The sequence below is a fragment of the Acomys russatus genome, chromosome 31 (genome assembly GCF_903995435.1).
Source record: "Acomys russatus chromosome 31, mAcoRus1.1, whole genome shotgun sequence".
Taxonomy (NCBI): domain Eukaryota; kingdom Metazoa; phylum Chordata; class Mammalia; order Rodentia; family Muridae; genus Acomys; species Acomys russatus.
The window spans coordinates 43,040,700-43,050,106 of NC_067167.1; the positions used below are offsets into that span (position 1 = coordinate 43,040,700).

At 36.3% G+C, this 9,407-nt stretch overlaps 1 pseudogene; it reads right to left on the reverse strand.

The window, feature by feature from the left end:
• Window positions 1-1,083: 1,083 nt before the first annotated feature.
• LOC127212770 (40S ribosomal protein S25-like) lies at window positions 1,084-1,526 on the reverse strand (annotated as a pseudogene).
• Window positions 1,527-9,407: the final 7,881 nt, after the last annotated feature.

The following is a 9,407-nucleotide window of genomic DNA, read 5'->3' on the forward strand; positions in this document are numbered from 1 at the left end:
TTATCTCAGATTCTCAATTTATACTTCTTGAGATGAATTCGTAATTTTGCCAGCTGGCTGGACAGGCCTGTAATACGGCTACTTAGGAAGCTGAAACAGAATGATTACAGATTTAGGCCACCATGAGCTATTTAGTTATCTGATCTCAAAATAAACTGAAATTGACAAGGAGGCCTTAAGTTATAGCTTCATTGTAGTGTTGATTGCATGGCATATTGCCACTCAGTGCCTTGTGCTGAAATAAAGCCCACAGCTCGTCATTACAACACCAGTTCTTAGTTCTCATTCCTACTCATTTTTTCTCAGTCCCCTTTGTCATTCTGCCTGAATTTTGATGTGCCCTAATCCCTGGCTTTCCGCCATCTGTTTCATTCCCATTTGTATTTACTTCTCTGGGAACTGTTTGTACTCATGAGCCTTTATATGCTATCTCTGTCTTCATCATTACAGGAAGGCGGGGTCCTATCTGGTCAGTGTCTCCATTGCCTGCTTGCTTGATATGCTTTCTGACCAAATATTACTGATACCTTAGTTTTTTCCTAAGATCCAAATAACCGTTTTTCTTCTTCCTTATTCTGGTTTTTAGAAACATGATTCACCTATAACTCAAGGAATTCTGAATCATTCATTGCCTGTAACTTTTAATGTACCTTCAAATCTTTCCAGACATAAGAGATGAAATCATCAATACATTTTGTTGTAACAACATTTATAATAAATCCAAAATTCATCTATTTCTCACCAATTCTATTGTTGAGGCTCTTGTTCAGAACATCATAATTTTTTACATGTGCTATTATAGCAATCTCTCAACCACTCTGTTTAATATACTCTCTCACTCCCTTTACAGAAGGTAGAATTTTGAACATGTTTAAGATAATACTATAAAATGTGTAATATGAAGTTTAGCAATTCTATATGTCCTAAGCACTCATAAATCCACATAAGTCCACTCATGTGATGCATAAAATTGTTGAGATATATATATATATATATATATATATATATATATATATATATATATATATATAACATTTTTAAGAGTTCTTAATTTTTTTTTTATTTAATAAAGTTTATTTTCCCAAATGTACAGCTGATTTAGCCTGCTTATGCATCTTCACCAGCAGCTGGGGCATCTCCACCCTTTGTGTTTCTTGTGTAAATTACTTGGGCTATGTGCTTCAAAACCAGCTTGATAAGTCCTTTACTAAGCAGCTCCTGAAGGGCTGCCCTGGCCAAGGAGCCGCGGATCTTTAGTCTCTCGAGTCTTCAGTCTCTCCAAGACAACAGCTGGAGTAATAAGCTTATAGTTGGGAACTTCCTTGCAGAGTTTGTCGTATGTGGCTTTGTCAAACAGGACTAAATTGTTGAGCTTGTCCCGAACTTTGCCTTTGGACCACTTCTTCTTTTTGGCCTTGCCACCAGACTTATTTACTGGGTCTTTGTCTTTTTTGGCCGACTTTCCAGCATCTTTCTTCTTCTTGTCGTCCTTGGGCGGCATGGCGAAGCTAGGAGAGTGGCGACAGAAAAAGTGTCGGAGAAAAAGGACTTCTTAATTTTTAAAACATCAGCTTTCAACACTGTTGGGTACCTTTCCCCCTTTGTGAGTCGTTGACTTTGGAAAGCCTTGTGCAGTGTAGCTGCTGGGTGTGCTTAACAGTATTGTTTGCTTATAGTTTTTGTATATATTATCTTTAGTAATGTTTGGGGAAAGGCCAAAGCCTCTAACATCTTCTTCTACCTCACAGCTCTGTTGATTGGTGAAGCATTCACAATACCCAAAACATAGAATCAACATAGATATCATTAACAGATGACTGGATAAAGAAGACATTGTGTATAGTTACTCAGCCTTAATATGAATGAAACTATGTCATTTGCAGGGAAGTGAATGAAACTGAATATCACTGTGAGTTAGACTCAAAATTCCCCTGTGTCATGATTTTGTTCCTGCATAGTACCTAAATTTAAATATGTGAACATTATGAAACTAAAATGGAACAATGTGAAGGCTCTAAAGACATTGAAAAGGAAAAAACTAGAAAGAGTCATGAGGGAAGAAATACAAAGTATCATCTTTTTCATACAAACAGACTATTGTATTTATATACATATTACATTTCACATTGTATGAAGGCATAAGAACATTTGTGTAAATAAAGGTTTCCAGTAGGAAGAAGGAAATGAGATGATGGTATTGGGGGAATGTGAGCAAAGTGCAATTATATGGATATATGAGAAAGTTGCAATAAAACCATTTTTATTTTCTGAATATAAATTAATATAAGCTCAAAAAAGGAAGAAATGAGCTATCATGTATTTTACCAACATGTATAGCTACACTTATGTAAATTTCAAGTTGTGTGTGTGCCCAGAGGCTACATTCTCCCCTGGCTACTGCCTAATTTGTGTGACTGCAAATTCATGTGTCTTCCTTAATGATTGGCTGGTTTCCCCCAATACATAAAACAATTAACAAGGATTAAAACCTTATGTAAAAACTCAAATGTAGATACCTTTGCTATTTGCACATATAGTCTTAATGCTTAAATTCTATATAAGAGGCTGTTAATATTTATGACAAAGGGAGCTGCAGTTTGCCATGCTGTGACTGTAAAAACTACAGCAGGTAAGCAAAGGAAGCTCTCTGTCCCCCAGGATTCAATGACCTGCAGAGGCACACATGGTGTTTGAAATTGGGTTTGCTCCTTATAAAACTCCCCAAAACCACAGCTGTTTATATAAATGCAAAATGGTTGAGCAATAAATCCCACTGTGAGGGTGATGTATAGCAGGAAAAACATTTGAAAAGGTGAGAGAAAATAATGACTTCACACCATGAAATAGTAGTGTCACAGACAGATCACATTTGGGTTTTCGAGCAACAAGCCCTCAAAATACATTCACTTGTATCAGAATCCTCCCATTACCTATCTTCTTGACGAGGAAAGCCAGAGGATTTGTGCTTTTTTAAAGTAATTAGATATTTTCTACCAAATACCTGTGTTATGATCTCGTGAAATTATATTTCTCCAGTTTCAACTTCATTTTAACTAGAAATAGTTAAGTAGAACATTTTTTAGAAGTCATTTCTTAGCTGAGGTACACCACTATTGGTGATAGTATTTATTCCACTACCCCAGTTCACATAACTCCCTCTCTTCCTCTGGTCGTGCAAAATTACTTCTTTAGAAGTCTGTACTATAAATTAGAATTATACTTTTTCTAAGATAACTTTAAAACATGTCTGGAGTTACATAGTAGCTTTTTATGTTATTTCAAATATCTTCACATATATAAATAGTCTAAATGGAATAAACTTTTAAACTATTAAATTATCACTTCTGAAAAAGAATAACAGAAATATCACTCTTACAAAGCATATGTTATATTAGGCTTAATATAGTTGAGCCTACATTGAAACTCAATATAATTACTGTAAGTATTTTATTTCCCAAAGTAGACTTGTAATGAACTATTGTTGGGAAAATTAATACTTTGAATGGCTCCCTTAAGTTCAAAGCTCTGTTATCTTATTATTATGTTATAATTTTATACCAGGAGACTAGAGAAAGATAATCCATGCTAATAATTTCAAATTCATTCCCATATATAACATAAGCTCAATTACAGAATACTTAACCCTATTTTATTCATCCTAAAGTACCATCAAAATTCAGCATGATGTATCTACATTTAGATCCTGAGCATAAAGCAAATGCAGCATTTAAGAGCCTTTATAAAAAAATAGTAGTCATTTTTTTTGCTAACAAATTTACTTTAGAATGTTAATCCAGAGAATAAATTTGTCTTTAAAGTCACAATTCAGTTTATTTTTTCTTTACTTTTGAATAACCTGTCACCTAAAGGTAATTTTAAATAAATAGCAAATGTACCTTGGTATTGAAATACTAATGATTATCTGACTTCCCAGGAAAATATATAGTGCCATCTTCCAATAACAGACTAGAGCTAAACAGCAATGGAATTAGATTTCTCCAGCAATATATGTCATTCAGATGCATTATTAATTTTGTGTCTTTCTCAGTATGTAGGGGTGCAGCTAAGATCTGAGCCCATTGGATAATTTAAAATTCATAGTTTCTTGAGCTTTTCAGAGTAAAGGTGCTATATAAATATTAATAGAAATAATAATGATAATGATGAACTTATTATTTCTAATCTCAATCCTGCACATGGTGGAAGTAATTCTCAAGCACTTTATCACTTGCCTATATGCACACATGCGCACACCACAGAAAGTGTCAGGGTTATGGAATTCCCCTTCACATCAATGGCAAGGTGATAAGCATCTCAGCTTGTCAGGAGACCAGTGGGCATGAGCAAAAGGACAAACTGCACCATACTCTCCGCAGAATCAAATCACATAAAGAAAATACTTTGTCAAGTGCCAACAAAGTGGCAAGAAGTGAGCAAGACCTCTGATATTAATTTGAATTAATTTCTAGGCATTACTTTTCAGGAAAAGACAGTTGTTAAAATAAATGACAATTTAAAAATAAAATAACCGTGTGCCTTATTTTGTAAGAAACAAACAAGAACTCCCCATTGTCTTAAGTAAAATATACACTTAAGTTTATCTAAGATTCCAACCAGATTCGCAACCTGAGTTGGGATTTGAAATATCTCCTCCCCATCATATTTTAAACTCCTCTTTGTGTCTGCTAAATAGGTTGTTGATGTAATGCTGAGAGGAAGGTAATGGATTGTATTAACAGCACAGCTTTCTGCATTACTGGGAACCTGTGGTCAAGAAAATCATGAAAATGAATGCCTTGAGAACAGATGGGATAGTGTACCTCCTTAAAATTAAAAGACTTGTAACCACAATAAAATGATATTTAATATAGAAAACTGCAAAAATGCAAAAAGGGGTGTCAGTTTGATCTTCTGTTTATACAATTCAAAATCTCTCTCTTCCCTAAATTTGTCTTCAGACCTGTACTTATCCTAGAGATGGAAACAATATTTATAGAAACAATCACTTACAGATTCTTTAAGATAAGAGGGCACAAACCAACACCTATAAATTTATAGTTTACTCAGCCAGGCGGTTACCATGGAAACAGATTGAACATTTACACAGAGCTAGCCCTTGTGAATTTAACCCTGCTTTTCTCGCTTGAAAGCTGCTAACAATGTAATTTGATTGCCTTGTATAAGAGCACATTATCATTCAAGCAGCCTATCAACCAATCAAAGATATATATATATACATATATATATATGTATGTATGTATGTATGTATAGATAGATAGATAGATAGATAGGTTCTCTTATATTAATATACATAAAGGCTTAAAGCCTGTCTAACACAAAAGTAAAACAAAACAATTTTTTGCCTAATCTTCTTTCATTGAAGAAGAATAAAGAAGTGATGTGTTGATAAGGCTGTGGATTCTGTGCCACGTGCCCACATTGTTTCTCTCATATTTTATCACACACTTTATTGTGCTGTGAATCCTCAGTGCTTCAAACTGTGGGAATCATTTTGTCCTTTATTGTATAGATAGCCTCTGTTACTTGTAATGAATGGATAATTATTTCCCATGATTCTTGGAGGACAACAAGTTCAATACTGGGACCCCAGCAACTGGTCAACCTTCTATCTTTACAATTATTTTATCATTTGGGAATTACAAACATGAATGCAATGTGTTTTGATCAAGTCCATCCACTATTCGCTCCCCTGCAATCTCTGTACTACCTGCCTCACAAATTTTCCCTTCCACTTTCATGGGTTCAACATCCATGACCAATGAACACTGTTATCCTACAGATATCCTCTTTTATTATAATGCCTGGACTTGTTGGCTTTAAAATCAAGCAGAAAATGGTTGGTGACTGTTATAAAAGGAAAACATCTTTCCAGTTGTTATTGTGGCTCTTGGGGTTCACACTGGTAAGACATATGATTACTTTTCACCATTTGTAGTGTGCCTAGAACCTTCTAGCACTGTGAAAACTAAACAGTGAGCATGAAGTTACCAAGTCATTGCCGGCTTGATTTCTCTGTGTGCTACTATGGTATCTTCAGCAGAATGCTCTCATCATCAAGTTCTGGAGGGCGACCAACAACAATAGCCTGTGATACATGATTAAGTCTATGGCGCCCAGTTGACCAGAAAAATAAAAATTAGGTAACACATACCTGGCCTTAAGCATTTTCCTGGAAGACTAATCATGGAAGTGAGAGACTTGTATACAGAAGAGTTTGCCACCTCACCTTGACCTGAAACGTGTCCCCATGAGATGACATACTAAGAAGGCTTACTATATGGGAACTTCTACTTCAGAAACTTCTTAAATTATGTACATGTATAAAATAGTTAAATGGAGTTGCCTATAATAGGGGGGAAGAGCCTCCCTGGTCCTCATAGGCTATCAAGGAAAAGCCTAGTGCCAGGTGAGTGGGATTGGCATAAAATAACTATTGCCATTACAAGTCACAATAGTAAGAAATAATAAAGGACCACTTGGTCCAATAGACAAAACTCAACTGGAAAATAATATTCAGGGTTACAAATAAAGAGTCCTCCATGTATCATTACCTGGACGCACTGGGGTTGAAGAGGTTTCCCTAAATTCTCAGGGGTCCACCTCTGAACAAGCTTTCACAGGTTGGATATTCATAACTGCATGTCTGCCAAGCTTATTTTACACACAGTATCTCTGTAATTCTAGATCACTGTGAAAAACGTGTGCCGTGGTTCTCCACCGGACATTTTACATGAGACTTTCTACAGCTCCTGTTTCTACAACAAACTTGGACATTCTCAGGCTGTTGTGTCTAAACATTAAAATGTAATTGGAAGTTGCCAAGGATTCAGAGGTTTTACACTCTCAGATCTTCAAAGGCAACAGAAGAAAGATGTTGATAAAACTCACTTTTGTGCCACCTAAAGTGGTGACACAGCCCTACTTAGTACTTCTTAGACACAACTTAGATGATCAAAGAGAACTATAATGGAACTTAGAATGACATTTCTAAAAATTATGTTATGGAGTACCCTCAAACCATTCCACATTCATGGATCTCTGGGACTGTGATGGTAGGAGCATACTGAAGTCCTGCCAATTAATGTGAGGTTATTCTTCCATTGTGTCAGTGAATACAATTGCTCCATTCCGTTAATGCTAATGCTCTAACAGAGGTCATTGGACAGTTTCGCAAGATTTTTTTTTTTTACCTTTATAGATACAGGCTTTGGTTTTCTAAATGTTTGTATTTGGTTATCCTTTATTTTTTTATCTTTAAACCATTTTTCTATTCCTCTTAGTTTAATAGACAAAGGTATTAATAAATAAACAGTAGTTGCTAGATTTACATTTTTTGCTAATACCTTTGTCCATGACATATGTAGGTCTCACAATATGATAATAAAAATTTCATAACATTAATAAGATTGGATTTAAGATCATCTTCTTGTGTTTTTGCTGTGTTAGGATATCCAGAAACTGATTTAGGAGGATATCTGGGCTCTGGTGTTGCCATCCTACCCTGGCTCTTGTCGATTGTGTTGTTTCTAGTGCCTGTTAGCCATTTGGATGTGCCTAGGGTTAGCAGGCCTCCTCAGGAAGGCAGATAGCACTGAGGCCTGGACTATGAGGCTCAGTGAACAGTGTGCAGTTCACCACTGTTGACTTGCACCAGAGGGTCCCATGGAGCTGAGGGTTGGGAAAATGTATCTAACCTGGTTGTTCCTGGGGCAAACAGGCCTCCTTAGATAGGCAGGTAAAGTAATGGCCCAGGTGATGGAGTTCAGGGACCAGAGACAGATCACTGATGCTGGCTGTATCACAGAAGGACCAAGCAGGGGTTTCTTATTTTTCTCTAAAATTGATGTTTTCAGGTTTTTTAAAGTTCCTTTCTTGTACATTCTAATTTTCATTAATTCCTTGAGCATAGACCCAAATAAGTAAAAATGTGTGCCACTTCATTAAAAGGAAATCTTTTATCACAACTTCCAATAAGATGTTCCTTAGTTTTCTCTGAGACACCGTAAAACTGGCTTTATTTTACGCATGCTACTACCAACATTCTGATCAAAATCATTGAGGTAAATGTATTTCTACTTTTTATCTTGAGCACTTATCATAACTGTCACCAACAGAGCTTCAATACCAGGTTTTGCTATCTGTTCTTCTAAATTTTTCTAACCATGCCTATTTTCTAATTCCAAGTCTATTTATACCCTTTGAAGTATTTATATAGACACATACCTGCTTCCAAGACCAATTGTATATCTTAGTCCATTTTGTGCTCACAGAACAGAACACTCAAAACTGGAAAACTTGTAAAGGAAATTCTTTTTTATTATAACTTATTTATACTATGTCTCAATTGTAATATCCTCTCTTTATATTCCTGCTCCCACCTTCTCTTTCTTTTCCACCCTATTCCCCTCCCCTAGTCCTCTGATCAATGAAGTTCTCCTCTCCCAATGTCAACTACAGCCTACCAGGTCTCATCTGGATAGCCTACATCCCCTTCTTTTGTGTTTCCATAGGGCTTCTATACCAAAGGGCAACAATCAAATAGCAGGCACCAGAGTTCACATCAGAAGCAGTCCCCTGCACTCTCCTTCTCCAGGTGGAGAATGAGCTCTCCGTGGGCTACATCTGAACAGGGGAGCTAGGTTCTCTGTTTGCTATGTCTTTGGTTGATGCATCAGTTTGTGCAGACTCCTTTGGGTCCAGATCCACCAGCCTGGGTAATCTCTTTGTAGAGCTTCTGACACCTCCCACCCCATCTCGTCCATACAACTTGCAGCTCTAAACCAAGAGTATGGCTTGAGTCTCAGTATCTGTCACTATCCTCTGCTGGGTAGTCTGTCAGAGGACATCTACGTTGGGTTAATATCTGCTTATAAGTCAGTATATACCATTTATGTCTATCTGGATCTGGGTTACCCTACTCAGGATGATTGACTCTAATTCCATACATTTGCCTGCAAATTTTAATATTTCCTTGTTTTTGATAGCTAAATGGTATTCCATTAAGTAAATGTACCATAGTTTGTTTATCCATTCTTTGGTTGAGGGAAATCTAGGTTGTTTCCAGATTCTGGCTATTATGAATAAGTCTGCTATGAACATAGTTGAGAAAATGTCCTTTGTTGTATGGTGGAGCATCTTTTGGATATCTTCCCAGCAGTAACATAGCTGTGTCTTTAGGTAGAACTATTCCCAATTTTCTGAGAAAGTGCCAGATTGATTTCCAAAGTGGTTGTTTAAGTTTGCACTCCCACCAACGACAGAGTAGTGTCCTTCCTCTTTCTATACTTCCTCCACAGCTTACACTGTCACTTAGGTTTTTGATCTTAGCCATTCTAATTGGTATAAGATGGAATATCATAATTGTTTTGATTTGTATTTCCCTAATG